Consider the following 20,335-nt stretch of genomic DNA (forward strand, 5'->3'; position numbering starts at 1 on the left):
TAACAAACCCTTTCAAACTACATTATCAAAAATTTTAAAGTTGAACCAATCAAAACTTACACACTACAAGTGAAAGTGTGAACTGAAACTACCACTTTGAAAACAATTTGCAATACCTAATAAAGGGGAAGAACTGTATTCTTGGTTCTTTTTAATTTATTGCACCTATATATGATAAAGAAATTCTTAGTATACTCAAAGACATGTTTAAGAATATTCATAGTGGTTGGGGCGCTTGGGTGGCTCAGTCAGTTGAGCGTCCGACTTCGGCTCAGGTCATGATCTCACGGCTTGTGATTTCGAGCCCCATGTAGGGCTCTGGAGTCTGCTTTGGATTCTGTGTCCCTCTCTCTCTCTGCCCCTCCCTTACTCATGCTCTGTCTCTCTTTCTCTCAAGAATAAATGAAAAATTTAAAAAAAAAAAGACCTTTCCAAAAAGAATATTCATAGTGGCATTTTTGTAACACCAAGTAAGAGGAGACCATCAAAGTAAATAGCTACTGATGTGATCATACAGTAGAATACTATAGAGTAGATAAATTGATAAAGTATAGTTACAAACAGCAACATGTATAAATCTGTAAATATAATATTGGGGAAAAAGAAATAGCAAAAGAATACATACAGTATGATTCCATTTATTTAATATTCAAAAAAAATAAAGAAAAAAAACAACAGATTTCCATTTCTGCCCATGAATTTATTAACTGCAATCATTCCATCATAAAAACTAAAAATATAAAATATATGGAACTCTTTTTTACAGATATTTAACAAGAGGCTGTAAAGAACTATGGTTCCTTGGAGAAAGACAACAAATAAGGTAAGCCATGCAACTGCCCAGGTTACTAACAGGATTCAGCATTCAGACCATATCACAGAAGGAGAATATCAGACAGAAAGTGGTAATCTCACTGAGGTAAGGAAGCAGACCTATGAGTAAGAGAGACTGAGGAGAAAAAGTTGTAGAGAAAAATGTTGAAAATGATGAAACTAAAGAGCTCCTGAAAGGTTCAAAAGGCTCTCATTGAGTGTCTTTGGCTCTGAACTAATCTGGACATGTGCAGTATAAAAACCCACAGAACAAGGGTACACCTAATGATTCTTGGAACCAAGGAAAGGCTAGGAAGAATACTTGCAGTTATCACTAGACAGAATGGTGAAACCTCATCAAAAAGTTAAACATTGGCTAGAATCCTTACAAGCATTTTCTATTAATGGAACTAAATTAGCTCCAGAATAAATGCTGGACTGTCCTTTCTCTAATAAATCTCAAAAAAGAAGCTTCAAAGGACCAAACTGATCCATTAGTAAGTTAACTGCATGCAAGAACAAAGCTTAGCACTCTTTAAAGGAATATTACAAACATCAGCTTTTAACAATATAAATTTTAGAATGCCTGGCATCCAAAAAAGAAAAAAAAAAAAAAAAAAAAAAATATATATATATATATATATATATATATATATATATATATATATATATATATAACTAGGAATCTAAAGAAGCAGGAAAAAATCAGTTAACAAAACCAACCCAGAGATTATAGAGAGGATAGAATTAGGAGACAATAATCTTAACCACTATCATAAAGGTTATAAGAAGATGTTTAGGACAACATGTATATAAAGAGGGAGAAAGAATAAAAATACAAAATGTTCAACTAAAGATGAAAACAAATATATCAAGTGGAAAACCTATTGGATGGGATTAACAGAAGTTTAGATGCTGCAGAAGGAAAGAAGAGTAAATTTGAATTTGACATAATTAGAAATTATTCAAAATGAAATACAGAGGAAAATGAACACTAGAAAACAATAAACAGGGCATTAGAGACCTTAGGACTGTATTGGTTTTCTACTGCTTCCATACAAACTGCCAAAAATGTAGTGGCTTAAAGAATACAAATTTATTATGTTACAGTTAGAACAGACCAATACTGGTCTCACTGGACTACCATTAAAGTGTAGGCAGGGCTGTTTTCTTCTAAAGGCTTTAGAGTAGAATCTGTTTCCTTGCCTTTTCTAGTTTCTATAGGTCACCCTTGTTCCTTCGCTCATGGTTTCTTCATTTTAAGCCATCAACAGTGGGTTGAGAATATCCCTCTGACCCTCTTTAGTGGTCACAACCACAGCCAGAAAAGTGTGCTCTGCTTGTAAGGATCTAGGTGAAATCAGACCCACTCAAATAAACCAGGACAATCTTTCCATCTCAATGTCCTTAACACAATCATATTTGCAAAGTCCTTTTCACCATGTAAGGTAACATATTCACAGGTTCCCAGGATAAGGATGTGATCATGGCAGGGCAATGTTCTTCTGAGAACCAAAGGATGCAAAAGACGATTGTCTAGTACATGTGTAACTCGGGTCCCAGGAGAAGAAATGGCAGATAAAGGATATTTGAAGAAATAATCATCACAATATTTCCAAATTTGATGAAAACCAGAAATCCACATATCGAAAAATCTCACCAAAATTCAAGTAGAATAAATAAAAATAAAACCATGTAAAGACATATCAAATATCAAATTCCTATGTACAATGACAAGGAGACACTCTTAAAAGCATCCAGAGAAAAGAGACATTTTTTATAGGTTTTATAGACACAGACATAATACACACAGATCAAAGATTAAAAAAATAACAGCAGACTTGTTTTCTGAAACTATGTTTGGCTAAAGATAATGGAATAACACATTTAATTTTGGGGGTAGGAGAGGAATGAACAATTGTCAACCTAAAAGTCTATAATTAACAAACTATCAAAAGTGAAGACAAAATGAAGCCTTTTTCAGAAAATAAAAGCTGAGAGAATTCTCCACCAGCTTACCAAACTATAAGAAATGTTACAGGAAACTCATCAAAAGGAAAATGATAACAGATGGAAATTTGAATCTGCATAGGAAATAATGAGAATGACACATGGTAAACAAGTAGTAACATGCAAAACATTTTCTCTCATTTTAATCTCTATGAAAGATAATTAACTATTTAAATAAAAAATAATAGCAATGTATTTTAACTTTTATAACATCTGCAGGTAAGTATTTATAAAAACAGAAAAGAGAGGAGATATAAAAAGGAGGTACATGTTGAAAGTTCTTTCATTCTTTTGGAACTGGCATGATAGTAATTAAAATGAAAATTGGTTTTGTTAAAGCTAGAGTACCACTGAAACCATACAAGGAGGAATAGACAATAATCTAATAGTGGAGATAATATAAAATCATAAAACACTCAAACAATCCAGAATAAGGAAGGAAAAGAAGGAAAAGAAAGAAAGGATATATTGTATAAACAGAAAACAACAAAATGGTAGATTTTAATTTAAGTTTATTTATTTATTTTGAGAGAGAAAGAGAGAGAGTGAGCAGGTGATGGACAGAGAGAGAGGGAGAGAGAGAATCCAAAGCAGGCTCTACACTGTCAGTGCAGAGCCCAACAAAGGGCTCGATCCCACACACAGCAAGATCATCACCTGAGCCAAAATCAAGAGACAGGCACTTCACCAACTGAGCCACCCAGGTGCCCCACAAAATGGTAGATTTAAATATAACCATATCAGCAAATACACTAAATGAAAATCATTCAAATATTTCAAAGGACAGAAAATTTCAGATTGAATAAAATATGAGACTAACCTATAAACAAAATTTATACAACATATATATATATATATATATATATATATATATATATATATAAAGATGTGCTTAATATTTGTTAAAAATAACAGGTTGGAAAAAACATACCATATGACTAGCCAAAAGAAAGCTGAAAATCTATAATAATGTTATAAAAATACGTTTCTTTTTTTAGTGTTTATTTATTTTTGAGAGAGTGCAAGCAGGGGAGGGCAGAAAGATGGGGACAGAGGACCCAAAACAGACTCTGTGCTGACAGGCTGACAGTAGTGAGCTCAATGTGAGGCTTGAACTTGTGAACTGCAAGATCATGACCAAGCCAAAGTTGGACGCTAAATAGACTGAGCCACCCAGGTGCCCCAGAAATTATCAAACAAAAATATTAACAATAATAAAGAGGAACTTATTATCATGAAAAAGGGGCCAATTGCATTAAAAAAACCCATAACAATCTTACTTGTGTATGTACTCTAATATCAAAATAAAACAAAAACAAAAACAAAAACAAAACATGAGGCAAAAACTGACAGAACTAACACAAGAACTAAAATTGACAATTATAGTTTGAGATTCCAGCACTCTTTTCTCAGGAATTGGTAGAACATATAGTCAAGATCATGCAAGAATAGAGAAAATTTGTACAATATATCAACTAATTTGACCTAACTGATATTTTGGAATGCTAGACCCACAACAGCAGAATATACATTCACAAGTAAACATGGAATATTGAGAAAGATAAACCATATTCTGGGACGAAAAGCAAGGCATATAATATATGCTTCCTGAACACACTAAACACAAAAAGAAAAGAAAGAAAGAGAAAGGGAAAGGGAAAAAGAAAGGGAAAGGCAAAGGCAAAGGCAAAGGGAAAGGGAAAGGGAAAGAGAAAGGGAAAGGGAAAGGGAAAGGGAAAAGCAAAGGCAAAGGGAAAGGGAAAGGGAAAGAGAAAGGGAAAGGGAAAGGGAAAGGCAAAGGGAAAGGGAAAGGGAAAGGCAAAGGGAAAGGGAAAAGGAAAGAAAAGAAAAAAGAAAAAGAAAAGAGAAAAAAAGAAAAGAAAATCAGTTAAAAACTATTATGATAATCCACAAATGTATGGCAATTGTATAATGTACTTCTAAACAAACCAAGGGTCAGATAAGGAAATTAAGTATTTTAAATTAAAATAGAAAAATAATATATCAAAATGAGGAGAATGAATTAAAACAATTAATTTGCTGGGCCTGCCTGAAGTACCACAGACTAAGTGGCTTAATCAAGGTATTTATTTTCTCAGAGTTATGGAGGCTAGAAGACTAAGATCAAGAGTTTGGCAAGAGGTTGGTTTCCTCTGAGGCCTCTCTCTTTGGTTTGGGGATAGCCATCTTGATGTTCATTTGATCTTCCTCTTCTGCATGTCTACCATTCTGACACCAGTTACAGTGTGTGATTTTTTTCCATACCACCAAGCAATTCTTCTCCAATAATTGCTCCAACTAGCTGTTCTCCATTTCAACTCAATTACTCAATGCTGACACTACCTAGAGATAGTGCCAGATCCCACAGGTTAAGGACTCAATCCTACAAGACTTCCCCCTCCCTCCCTGCACTTCAGAAACCAATTGCAAGTCCAGACTGTCACATGTGTTTCTGACAGACTGGCTATAGATTGGAGGTTCCAGTGACCGCCGCCCCCCGCACCCCCCCCACCGCCCTCCTTAGGTTTGATTAATTTGCTAGATCAGCTCACAGAACTCAGAGAAGCATTTTACTTATTAGATTACCAGATTATTATAAATGGATACAACTCAGGAACAGCTAGATATAAGAAATACATAGGCAATGTATGAGGAAAGAGTGAGGAGCTTCCCATACTCTCTCTGGATGTGCTACTCTCTCCAAATTTCCACATGCCCACAAACTCATAAGCTCTCCAGATCCTGTTTTTGGGGCGTTTTATAGAAGCTTCACAGACACGATTGATTAATTCATTGGTCATTGGTGACTGAACTCAATCTCCTGCCTCTCTCCCCTCCTTGGATGTCAGGAGGGTGATACTGAAAGTTCCAACCCTTTCATACAATAGGTGGCACCCCTATTAACCAGCCCCCATCCTTAGGTATTTTCCAAAAGTCACCTTATTAACAACAAAGAATGTTTTATCACTCTCATCACAGGAAATTCCAAAAATTTTAGGAGCTTTGTGCCAAAAACAGGAGTGAAGACCAAATGTATATTCTTATTATAAATCACAATATCACAGTATCTGTGTCCTAATTTCCTCTTCTTATAAGGGTACCAGTTATACTGGATTAGCGTCTACCCACATGATTTCATTTTATTTGAATAACCACTTTAAAGGCCCCATCTGTAAATACAGTCACATTCTTTTTTTTTTCTTTTTTTTTTTTCAACGTTTATTTATTTTTGGGACAGAGAGAGACAGAGCATGAACGGGGGAGGGGCAGAGAGAGAGGGAGACACAGAATCGGAAACAGGCTCCAGGCTCTGAGCCATCAGCCCAGAGCCCAACGCGGGGCTCGAACTCACAGACCGCAAGATCGTGACCTGGCTGAAGTCGGACGCTTAACCGACTGCGCCACCCAGGCGCCCCTACAGTCACATTCATAAGTACTGGGGTTTAAAATTTCAACATATGAATTGTGAAGGGATGGTAATGAGAACACCCTAAACCCTTAATACAATGTTTACATTAAAAAGAAGAACTTCTAAAAAACAACAATCTGAGCTTCCACCTTAAAGAAATTAGGGAAGAAAGATCATATTAAAAGAAAAGTAAGCAGGTTGCCTTTTAGGTTTGTTGATTGTTTCTTTCGTTGTGTAGAAGCTTTTTATCTTGAAGTCCCAATAGTTTATTCTTGCCTTTATTTCCCTTGCTTCTGGAAACACATCTAGTAAGAAGTTGCTAGGGCCAATGTGAAGAGGCTGCTACCTGTATTCTCCTCTAGGGTTTTGATGGTTTTCTAAAAGGCTATCTTTGGAATAGGAGAAGATATTTGCAAATGACATATCTGATAAAGGATGAGTATCCAAATTCTGTAAAGTACTTATCAAACTCAGTACCCAAAAATCAAATAACCCAGTTAAGAAATGGGCAGAAGACATGAATAGGCATGTTTTCCAAATGACACATGAAAAGATGCTCAACGTCATTCATCATCAGGGAAATACAAATCAAAACTACGAGATATTACCATACACCTGTCAGAATGGCTAAAATTAACAACTCAGGAAACAACAGATGTTGGCAAAGACACAGAGAAAGGGGAACCTTCTTACGTTGCTGATGGGAATGAAAATTGGTGCAGCCACTCTGGAAGACAGTATGCTATGCAGGTTCCTCAAAAAGTTAAAAACAGAACTACCCTACAATTCAACAATTGCACTACCCAAAGGATACACAAATAATGATTTGAAGACACATACGCACCTCAATATTTATAAAGCATTATCAACAATAGCCATATTATGAAAAGAGCCTAAATGTCCATTGACTGATAAATGGATAAAAGAAGATCTCTCTCTCTCTCTCTCTCTCTCTCTCTCGGAATATTACTCAGCCATAAAAAAGAATGATTTCTTGCCATTTGTAATGACATGAATGGAGCTAAAGTATATTTTGCTACACAAAATAAGTCAGAGAAAGATAAATACCATATGATTTCACTCACATGTGGAATTTAAGAGACAAAACACATGAACATGGGGGTAAACAAAAGAGACAGGCAAACCGTAAAACAGACTCTTAACCATAGAGAACAAACTGAGGGTTGCTGGAGGGGAGAGGTAGGCAGTGCGGTGAGGGGGAGGGCTAAATTGGTGATAGGTATTAAGGAGGGCACTTGTGATGAGCACTGGCTGTTGTATATAAGTGATTAAATCAGTGAATTCTGCTCCTGAAACTAGTATTACATTATATGTTACTAACTGGAATTGAAATAAAAACTTGAAATAATGAAAAGTAAAGGAGAAGGAAGAAAATAATAAGGATAAGTGTAGAAATTATCACAATTGAAACCAGACAACAGGACAGAAATAATCAATGAATTGAAAAGCTTAGTATGTTAAAAGATCAATGAAATTGATAAACTTCCAGCCAGATGGATGGATTTCTTTTTTTAAAAAAGGCAGCAAAATATCAGGAATGAAAGATGGGTTGTCACTATGGATTTAGGAAATTTAAAAAAATACATATATAATTACCATATAATATATATTATATAAATATATAAAATTATATATATAAATTTGATAACTTAAAGGGAATGGAAACTCTTTGAAATACATAAATTATCAAATCTCACTAAGGAAGAAACAAATAATTTGAATAGCCACATAGATTGATTAATAGATTTTTTATTGAAGTATAGATGTATTTCTATTTTTAATTTTTTGAGGAACCTCCATACTGGCTGTACCAATTTACATTCCCATTAACAATGCACAAAGGTTGCCTTTTCCCACACCCTTGCCAGTATTTGTTATTTCTTGTGTTTTGGATATTACCATTCTGAGTGGTGCGAGGTGATAACTCACTGTGGTTTTGATTTGCATTTTCCTGATGCTTAGTAATGCTGAGCATCTTTTCATTTGTCTGTCGTCCATCAATGTCTTCTTTAGAAAAATGTTCAGATTCTCTACCCACTTTTTAACTTTCTTCTGTTCTTTCTTTCCTTCTTTCTCTTCCTTCTTTCTTTATTCCTTCCTTCCCTTCCCTTCCATGTTGAATTGTATGAGTTCTCTATATATTTTGGATGTATCATTTGCAAATATCTTCTGCCATTCAGTAGGTGGCCTTTCCATTTTGTTAATGGTTTCCTTCTCTGCACAAAACCTTTTAGTTTGCTAGAGTTGCAATTGTCTATTTTTGCTTTTGTTTCTCTTGCTTGAGAAGACAGATCCAAATATATATATTTGGATGTTTGAAAAACCAATGATCGGAAGTTTACTGCCTCTGATTTCTTCTAGGAGTTTTATAAGAGTATGGTCCAGTTTCATTCTTTTGCACGTAGCTATTTTTCTAACACCATTTATTAAAGAGACTGCCTTTTCCCCATTGCATATTCTTGCCTTCTTTGTCATAGACTAATTGAATATATAATGAATATATAAGCATGGGTTTATTTCCAGGTTCTCCAATATGTTCTTCTGATTGATGTGTCTGTTTCTGTGCCAGTACCATACTGTTTTTATTACTACAGCTTTGTACTACATCTTGAAATCTGGGAGCTTTGTTCTTCTTTTTCAAGACTGCTTTGGCTCTTCATGGTCTTCTAATTTGAGGATTGATTCTAGTTCTGAGAATAATGTTATTGGTATTTTGATAGGGATTGCATAGAATCTGTATACTGCTTTGTGTTGTATGGACATTTTAGCAATATTAATTCTTCCACTCTATGAACATGGTATATGTTTCCATTGTTTGTGTCATATTCAGTTTCTTTCATCAATGTCTTATAGTTTTCAGAGTACAGGTCTTTCACTTCTTTGGTTAAATTTATTCCTAAGTTTTTTATTTTTTCTGATGTTATTTTAAATGGGATTGTTTTCTTAATTTCTCTTTCTGATAGTTCATTTTTAGTGTATAGAAACATAACCAATTTCTGTATATTAATTTTTTATCCTTCAACTTTACTGAATTCATTTATTAATTCTAAAATTTTAGTGGGGTCTTTAAGGTTTTCTATATGTATTATTATGTCATCTGCAAATAGTGACAGTTTTACTCCTTCCTTACCAATTTTTATGCTTTCTGTTTTTCTTGTTTGACTGCTGTGGCTAAGACTTCTAATATGTTGAATGAAAGTGATGAGACTACACATCCTTGTCTTATTCCTGATCTTATAGGAAAAACTTTCAGCTTTTTACCATTGATTATGATGTTAGCAGTTAAGTTTGTAATATATGGCCTTTATTATGTTGAGATATGTTCCCTCTATACCCACTTTGCTGAAAGTTTTGATCACAAATGGTGTTAAATTTTGTCACATTCTTTTTTTGTATCTCTTGAGATGATCATCTGATTTGTTCCCTTAATTTTATTAATGTGGTATTACATCACACTGTTTCATTTGTGGATATTGAACCATTCTTGCATCCTTGGACTAAATCTCACTTGATTGTGGCATATGATCCTTTAATATATCGTTGAGTTCAATTGGCTAACACTGCATTCAGAATTTTTGCATCCATGTTCCCCAAGGATATCAGGCTCTAATATCCTTTTTATTTTTTTAAATCCTTTTATCTAGTGTTGGTGTCAGGGTAATATGACCCTGTAGAGTAAATTTGGAAACACTCTTTCCTCTTCAATTATTTGGAATAATTTGAGAACGATAAGTATTAACTCTTCTTTAAATGGTTTGGTAGGATTTGCCTATGAAGCCATCTGTTCCTGGACTTTCATTGGGAATTCAATATCATAAATAATTATGGAAATGCATATGTAAACCACAATGAGATATCACTTCACACTCAATAGGATGGTTATTATTAGGAGAAATAGGAAATAAGTTTGGGTAGGATGAGGAGAAACTTCTGTACTGTTGGTGGAATGTAAAATAGTAGAGCCACTGTGGAAAACAATACGGGGGTTCTTTAAAAAACATTTAACATAAAATTACCATATGATCCAGCAATTAAGCTTCTGGAAACCTACCCAAAATAATTTAAAACAAGGACTCAAACAAAAATTTGTACATCCATGTTAACAGCAGCATATTCACAATAGCTGAAGGTAGAAATTACAAAAGTCCCTTAATGGATGAATGGATAAACAAAATGTGGTATATACACAAAATGGAATATTATTTAGCCTTAAAAAATAGTGTTGCAACATGAATTAACCTTGAAGACATTATTTTAAGTGAAATAAGTCAGAAAAATAGGAAACATATAATGGTTTCAGTTAAATGAAGTATGTAGAATATTTAAAAAAATTTTTAATGTTTATTTAGTTTGAGAGAGAGATGAACCAAATGTGAGTGGGGGGTGGGGCTGAGAGAGAGGGAGACACAGAATTGGAAGCAGACTCTAGGCTCCGAGCCCTTAGCACAGAGCCCAACGTGGGGCTTGAACTCACAAGCTATGAGATCGTGACCTGAGCCGAAGTCGGAGGCTTAATCCACTGAGCCACCCAGGCACCCCTAGAATATTCAAATTAACAGAGACAGAAAGTAAAATGGAGGTTACAAGAGGCTGAAGAAAGAAAGAATGGAGAACTATTGTTAAATGAGCACGGGGTTTCAGTTTGGGAAGATGAAAACATTCCAGAGATGGATGGTAGGGATGATTGTACAACAATGTGAATTCGTACCTAATGTCACTGAAATTAGACATAAAATAATAAATTTTATGATATTATATTTTACTACCATAAAGAAAATCTATAGATTCAACACAATCCCAATCATATCTATACAGGATCTTTTTGGTAGAAATTTAAAAGCTTATTCTAAAATTAACATGGAAATGCAAAGAATGTAGAATATTCAAAACAATTTCAACAAAGAAGAATAAATGTGGAGTACTTCATTTACAAACTTATTATAAAGCTACAATAATCAAGTAAAGGTGGTATAGTATAAAATAAACATATAAATCATTGAAGCAGAAGAGACAATCTGGGTATTTCCAAAAAAGGAGCCAAGATATTCAATGGAAAAATGGTAGTAAATTCAAAGAAAAAAAAAAAAGGAAATCAAGAGTGCTTTGAAGAACTGGATGTCCATATGGACAAAGGAAATAAACCTTGATGTTCACCTTGAGCGATGTAAAAGAGTGATCTCAGTGAATCATGGATCTAAACATAAACACTAAAGCAATATAACTTCTAGAAGAAAACAAAAGAGTGAATATAACCTCAGAAAAAGTAATTATTTCCAAGATAAAAAATATCAACCATAAGAGAAAAAAATGTATCCAAATAGGGCTTTCTCAAAAGTAAAATCTTCTGCTCTTTTAAAGATGATATTCAGAATATGAGAAGGTAAGGAAAAGACTGTGGGAAAATATTTGCATATCACATATCTGATAAATTATTTTTATCTATAATATATTTTAAAAACTTCTAAAACTCAGTGATAAAAAAACAAACATGACTAAAAACAAAATGTACAAAAGATTTGACATTCATAAAGCAAATATATAAACTGTGCTTAAATATCATAAAATATGTTAAACATCATTACTAGTTGATAGAATTAAATTAAAATCTCAATTAGCTATCACTACAAACCCACTAGAATGGTTAAAATGAAAAAGACTACGAAGGTAATGTTAACTGCTGCCAAGAATTTGGAGTAACTAAAACATACATTGTTGACAGAGGCAAAATGGTACAGATACTTTGGAAAACAATTTGGTAATTTTTTGTTTTTTATTTTAAGTTAATCTTATATTTTCCATGCTACTCAGCAAAACCCCTCCCAGGTATTTACCCAAGAGGAATAAAAACATATGTTCATAAACAAATAGTGTGAAAATATTTATAGTATCTTTATTCATAACAGCTAACCTGAAATAACCAAAGTGTCTATCAACTAATGAATGGAGAAATCGAAAAATGAATAGTATATCCATACAGTGGAATACTACTGAACACTTTAAAAGATGTACTGCTGATAAACACAATATAAATGACTCTCAGAAGTGTTATATTAAAGCAAAAGAAGCCAGTCTATGTACTGAATTAGTCCATGTATATGATATTCTAGATATGGCAAAACTAGAATGACAGAAAGTTAATCAAGCTTACCAAGGGTCCATTTGGGAGCAGAGGATTGTTGACAAAGAGGCTCAAGAAAACCTTTTTGGTGAAGGATACATTCTACATCTTGACATAGTATAATGTATTGACTATATCAATCAAAACTCAGCAAACTACAAAATTAAATTGGGGGACTTCCATTATATGTAAAATTTACCTTGAGAAAGCTGATTGAAAAAAAACATGTTGTTTTTGAACCATATATATGTGGCAAAATTATAAAGAATGCAGGGTATTAATTAACATAGATGCACAATAGTGGTAACTGGGACTGAGGGAGGAATGCAGAAAGTCTTGGTGATTTCTTATTTGTAAACCTGGGTACCGAGCACATAGAAAGTCACTTATTTTTTATTTCATTTTTATGTTTGTGGTTAATTATGCTACAGGGACATGCTATCTACACTCTTTTGACTGTGAGAAATTAAAAAAAATGGAAAACTAAATAATAAAAAAAAAGATTAACCTTCTAGAAATGGATCATACAACCAGATAGCATTATTCAAGAAAAAAATACCTCAAAAAATATTTTGATGGAAAATGCGGTATGGCAAATGTACTATTACTCTTAGGTCGATTCTCATAAGTTTTTCTTAAGCTCTTCTAGTAGTATGGAAGAAGGAAGAGAAAGCACAAATCTTGCAAAAGTTTCTGGTTAAAAAGGAGAAGTAAAGCACCAAAGAAAAAGATTATCTGTCCAATGTTTTTGCTTATTCAGAAAAACATAGGTCTACAAGAGCAAAGTTCCATTGATCTATAATTCAACCTGATTGTGTAAATCCATATTGTTTTATAAAGAGATTCAAGTTGCTATAATTTGGAACTTTCTAAAATTAGTTTACAATTGCCTGCATTAGAGTTTTCTTCCATCCTACCCATATTAGGATACATAGAAAAATAGAATAAATACATGATTAATGATATGTATATTTCTCTTTATTTATTCAATGTTTCTGAATACACTTTATTTATATCATTTAATGACTACTATTGAAGACATCCAGATATAAATATCTCCAGTTCTTTGTGCCCACATTATAGGTGATCATCTCACTAAAAATGAAAAGACAAAAACCAAAACACAAAACTATTTAGTTATATCCTATAGGCCAAAAATGGCAAATCATTTTTGCAAACCCATTTAGAATGATTGCCTAGAGTTCTGCTTTGAGACTAACTCTAGGTCAAGCTTGAGTTTAGGAACAAAATCTCTTATTAATAGCTTGGGAATGTCTGCCCTTGCTGGGGAAGAGAAAGAGACTATATTTGTAGGCACAGTCATCTTTAATGTTGCTAATTACATTATTGAAGACAACTAGTTTAAAAATAATCATTTGAAAAACCTTCCCCAGACATCCCCTACTTTTATGTAGGAATATATCTAATTTGTTCTTACCTATGGTTTGATGGAAAAGTTATGATTTCTCTTTCTTTCCTTCCCCTCACTTTCCCTCTCCTCCCATTCCCTTCTTTTGTTAGTTCTTTTTTCCTTCCTCCCTTCCTTCCTTCCTTCCTTCCTTCCTTCCTTCCTTCCTCCCTCCCTCCCTCCCTCCTTCCCTTCCCTTCCCTTCCCTTCCCTTCCCTTCCCTTCCTTTCCTTTCCTTTCTTCTTCCCTGCCTCCCTCCCTCCCTTTGTAACCAGATATTGGCTAGCTGACATGAAGCTTACAGTGGATATGATAAGACAATAAACAGCTTAACAAGCAAGTACAAAAGACAAGCAATCACAAATGGTGATGAGTGTTGTGAAGAAAAAATATCAGGGACAGGAAATTAGAATATGGTAAAGCCCTTGGGATAGGACTTCAGTGTGAGAAGCAGCCAGGGAAAGAATACTGCAGGCAGAAGGTCCTATGAAGGTCCCATAAAAGGAAGAAATGCGAAGGCTTGAACAGTATAAAGGAGGACAGTATGATAAAGAGATTTATTCAAATTTCAGATTTTTTACTGAAGTTTGTGATCTTGGCTGGCATGTTGAACCTCTTATAAATCTCAATTTTATCACATACACATTGAGAACAAAGTACTAGATAACCTCAAAGATTCCTTGAGATTAAAAAAATAATAAAATGTCTTCTATAAAATAGTCTTTCATCTTCAACCTGGTAAATTTATCTGGTAAAAAATATATAATCATAGCAACTGTGATCAGAAAGATTCAGCAAAATTATGGAAATTTGTTATACACATTTTTCCTCTTAGATTTAATTGAAGGGAGCTCTGTATACTTTAAAGGAATTCAGAACATGTGAAAAGGAAATGCAGAACGTAAAAGTCAACCTACAGAACCCCATTCAAGTGATCTGCCACAGCTTACCAGTCAAACAAATGGGTATATGCAAATGTATAGTTCATTCTTAGAAAATCATTTTGTAACTTATTTTTTTTCATTATGATTTACAGAGATTGAAATCTCTACTGGAGTTCAGGAGAGAAGGGGTGGGCCATTAGGTTTCTGCCTCAAGGAAATAGGTCTCAGCATGCCACCAGCAGAGCTCAAATAGTGATATTAAGGTCATCAATTATCTTGGCCTGGATATAGTTTGAAACCCTGGGAGGTGAAACTTACACCCAGAAAAAGATAAATTGCCTTTCTGTAGGATTAAGCAACATCATCATGAAAGACAGGTAGCTTGACTGTCTGTCCAGTATGGTCTAGGAAAATGTCTCAAAGGAGTTAAGTAATGAAAACCAACACCTCATCCTCTGAAAAATGGGATTGCTTAAATGACCTTATCCAGCACTTATTTCTTGGACACCCAAACATGATTTATTCATGTTGATACGATTTTTAATCACTTTTTTAAATTGCATTTATTGATGTATACAAACAGGTATAATCTGCATGATAAATACACATACAAGCACAATTTAAGGCAAAACAAACAGATCAATAAGCAAAACAACTTGTAGAGAAACAAATAACTAGACAAATTAAGCTCATTAAAACAATACATTCAAATACCATCTTCAAGGGCCACAATCCTAAGACATAACCCCTTAGACATACCAATTTAAATAAATGGGCTGTACATTCCGCCCTCAAACTCTTCCAGGGCAGAGTGGGCAGAATATTCCATAAGGGTCTTGGCAAGAAGGCCATTTCTCTGGGGATGCACTCTGGCCAGTGGGATCTGTCCTCAACTAATTAGTTGAGAGGTAGTGATTTCCCATGGGTCTCATTGTTTCTACACATAAACTCTCCATACCTAGTGTCATGCCACTTACATTTACTTGACTATTTGTTCACGTGAATGATTTACTTATCCTGTGCATCAGTGTACTCTCTCCTTAGAGGAATGCTTGGCTTTAATTCTACCTCATATAACTAATTTCAAAGGACCGAGAGTCCTGGCAGACACGCAGAGGTATAATGAAGCCTGCTGGCGCTGGCTTGTGAGAGCAGAAAGTGAAATTTTCAGGAATTTTGTAAGCCAATTGCTAAACATCGCCATTATTAGCTAAATCGTATAAACATTCAATTAAATAAATTATATTAACAAAGATAATAAATATTTACAACTCATCAATTTCCACCTGTTTTACTACATCTCACGATTATCTGCTCTTGAGATTATTTACATCTATTTTATGTATGTGGTGGAAATGCTGTACAAAGATGGGCTCCTGTGCATCTCTCACCAGCTCTGTGCTCAGTGATGTTATTATATTAAGAGCTTGAAATTGACCCAGGTGTGTACCTTTAAAAATCAGCTAGTAATTTAAAACAGAGACCCTCTGTCCCATCCCTTTCCCCTCTTGCTAGTTGTTAAAGATTTACCAGCACGCCGTGGCAAACGTGTTTTGTACAGAAATTTACCTAGAGACAGAACATCAGAAGATTTTAAATGTTACCTTTGATAATAACACCGATGCTAACACAAGGTCACCTAAACCCTGTATCAAGTAGACAAGGATGAAAAGTTGACGAGTAGAGAGATCTAGCAGGTACAGAAAGCTTGCTATGTGAAAACTCCTCCACTTACATCATCTCCATCAAGCCCCTTAATTATCAGGGGAGGCATATTCCCATTTTGCATATGCACATGTTGAAGTTTATGAAGGCTTTTATTATTTTGAAGATCATCTAGCTAAGAAGTGGCAGAATCTGACTGTTCAACCAGGGCAGAGTTCTTGAGCAAGAACTCTTTCCCACATGCCATACAAAAGCTCAAGTTCTTTGCTCTAACCACAGTTACAAATGTAGGAAATCAGTAAACTGAAATCCTCATTCTGTCTCAGAAAATCTGAACACGCATGTATAGGTGCATCTGAAAAATCATGAATGGACAGGCATCATGTGGCCTTCTCAAGAAAAAACAAAAACAGATTAAGTAATGAACACATACTAAAAAGCTCCTGTAGCATGCGGAAGATAAAATAAAGGCTAAAGAATCCACCTTCAAACATATTCTATTACCCAGAGAATGAAATGACAGCAACAAAAGGTACAGAACTATTCTCATGCCAAAAGGGTTTGATGAAAACTTTGCATTCATTTGCAATTTTTCATTTTCCTCCTACAGTTACATTATACCTGCTATAAACAAAAGAAGATTGTTCATATTGAAATAATGCTGAAAATACCATTCCCCAGGGAGTTGGTACTAATGCCTATCCTTTACTCCTTACAGAATAAGTATGTAGCAAGCATTCATGCTAAATGCCAATGTACTTGGAAAATGACATGTTGATTATCATGTTTGGATATTATTCATTTTATTTATCTTGGAAAATACAAACAAGCAGGCCTATTCTATAAATATTATCTCCATTGGAAAGCTACTGCTAATAAAAAAAATAGTCTACATCTTTTTGGCTACCAAATCCACTGAAATTCATTGTAAACATACAGTACTCGCTATAATAACATATTTTTTTTCAGTACACACAAAAGACTATTGGGAAGAAGGGAGAGGCGGTGGATGGGGTAAACCAGTGGAAAGATGCAATTAGAGCTATGTTGGCTTGGCAAAGTCCCACTGAACAGCAAGCTGGGATTTTTTTTTTTTCTTTTTGCCAAACCACTCCAGGCTCCCTGGGGGGTCTCATGTTTGTTAACAGTGCTTGATTCCAATAAAAAGCTTGTACAATAGGAGGGAAATAAAGATATAAAAAGAATTACCAAACTAAAACCAACACACAAGTGCATACACAGGCATCCTCACACATTCTCTGGATGGGAAACACACTCAGGGGAAATGTTCGGCCTTGTAGGAGGTAATGTTAATTTGACTGTGTATGTACCACTTATGCTAGGTGCAAATTAAGAAATCATCAAAAAAATAGTAACCTGCGATAATGTACACTGGGTTTAAAAGTTGGAAGCATTTAATTGGTATTTTAGTATTATGTTGTTCCAGCTAGGATTATGGTTCAAGGAAAAAAGTTTTTCATAATTGGTTGTATGATTGTTTGAGCATACTCACGGGGACTCACTCAATTGGATGCTGAGGGAGACATACACCCAAAATGAACCATAAAGGTCAAATTTTGTCATTAGGATAGCAATATCATCTCCATCATTATTGTCATCATCACCATTATCATCATCAGTAACAAAAACATCATTATCACCAGCAATTAGTGAACATCACTAAGCCAGACAGAAACACTGTGGTGTGACAATGTGCCTGAATTTTGTTTGCATGTTTGCTTTTTATAATTTTAAATTTATTAGAGTATGCTACTATAGCTTAATGCAAACTTACTAGAGTGTTTCCCCTATATACCCCTGAGTAGTGCCCAGAACTCCTTTGGAGCTTTTGTTCAGGTGCATGGTAGGTCTATTTCTTTTTCAGTTTTGTTCTGCAACGTAACTCACATAACAGAGGAGGTAATCACTCTGCTGTCGACACTGGTATGTAAGAGAGAATCAAGAGTAGGAATTCTAGTAATAAGATGACAGAGGGGTTTCGTAGGCCTTTTTTTGTTAGTATATTATGAGACATAATAGGTATGGTGATGAAAATGATATATATACTTACAGCTTTTTTAAGAGTTACTAAATTCTATTATTTATAATAATTATTTATTGGTTTTAAGAAATATAGACAAAATCAATTTAAATAATTAAACATAAACTATGAATGCATAGGAACTGTAGCAGGATGATGAAGGCTTGCTCACAACTTTTTTTTTCCTTAGGTTTATTTATTTATTTTGAGAGATACAGAGACAATGTGAGCAGGGGAGGGGTAGAGACAGAGGGAGAGACATAATCCCAAGCAGACTCTCTGCTGCCAGCATAGAGCCCCATGTGGGACCTGAACTCATAAAACCTTGAGATCAGGACCTGAGCCGAAACTGAGAGCAACCAACTGAGCAACCCAGGCACCCCGTGCTCAGAATTTTTTTTTTAAAAAAGCACACTGCTTTCCCCTAGCATATTAGTGAATAATGCTGAGATTCATTAATGTCCTTAATTGGTCTGTGAATGCTCTAAATGGACATTCTTCACATAGCCAAAAAGATATTTTTTAAATGTACATATTAAGAAGCTAACCCACTGATTAGAATATCCTTTCTTTTGCAAGATCATTGGAAACCCTCTGCTTACTCTTCTCTTTCAGTGAGTGTATCCCACCCTTCCCCCCAACCCTGCTACACACACATGTAAACTCCATGCATTGAAATGCTGAGCACTGAACCTGTTCACTGTCATCACCTCCAAACAGCCCTTTCCTCAGCCTTGAGTAGCCAGGACTTGCTTCTTTCAACTATATTGTTAATTCTAAGAAAGCATCATCTCCTCCATTTGGTATATGGTTAAGAACAATCTTAATTATTCACATTCTTTTCAATGTTCCCAGAAATTTGTTTATGTACATCTAGTTTCAATATATGTTTACAATTCAAACCTACCAACTAGAATACAAATTCTCTAAAGGCAAGAATTTTGTCTTATTCACGTGATTTTCTCTGATGCTTAGTACTTACACAGACCTTTATAAATATTCAATGGAATACTGAAAAAAAGAATGTAAAGATATACACAAATAATCAATTTGACAATTAATTATTAAGGATCCAGGAATAGAGAGAGCATATTGAGTTATGATTTGCTCATATATTATTTTGTCACAGAATTATAAAATTCTTATTAATATCTTTTGTGAATGACACACTTGAAGGAGATATTCTAGATTAAAGTCAGAAAAATTCTAAGATATTAGAGTCTAGCTGGACAAGCAATATATATTCATTGATATTTATGCTTAGAAACTGCACTGAATAAAATTTCTTTAAAAAATTTAAGAATAGGGGTGTGTCTGGGTGGCTCAGTTGGTTAAACCATCTGAGCCTTGATTTTGGCTCAGGTCATGATTTCACGGTTCATGAGACTGAGCCCCACGATGGACTCTGTATTAACAGTGCAAAGCCTGCTTGGATTTCTTTCTCTCCTCTCCCTGTCCCTCCTGTGCTCTCTCTCTCAAAAAAAATAAATAAATAAATAAATTGATTTAAAAAAATTAAGAATGGGTCACTGGGTGCTCCATCAGTTGATTTTGGCTCAGGTCATGATCTCACAGTTTGTGGGATCAAGCCATATGTCAGGTTCTGTGCAGACAGAGCAGAGCCTGCTTGGGATTCTCTCATTAGTCTCACGTTGCCCCTCCCCCCACTCACATTCTGTCAAAATAAATACAAGTTAAACAAAATAAATAAGTTAAATAAGTTAAATAAGTTAAAATACAAGTTAAACAAAATAAATACAAGTTAAAATTTTAAAAATTAAGAATATATGTTTCTCTTTTCAATGCTTATTTCCTCTTTCATTTTACTCTACTTGCATTTGTGCAGTTAACTGTATTCAATATCAATTGCAACAAAGTCAACTGTGTAAGTATCAGCGCACTATAGCAAAATCAGCACCAATCACATTAGCATTTGACCAGTTCTCCAAATGGCACCATTGCAATG

Source organism: Leopardus geoffroyi, chromosome C1, assembly GCF_018350155.1.
Source record: "Leopardus geoffroyi isolate Oge1 chromosome C1, O.geoffroyi_Oge1_pat1.0, whole genome shotgun sequence".
Classification (NCBI taxonomy): domain Eukaryota; kingdom Metazoa; phylum Chordata; class Mammalia; order Carnivora; family Felidae; genus Leopardus; species Leopardus geoffroyi.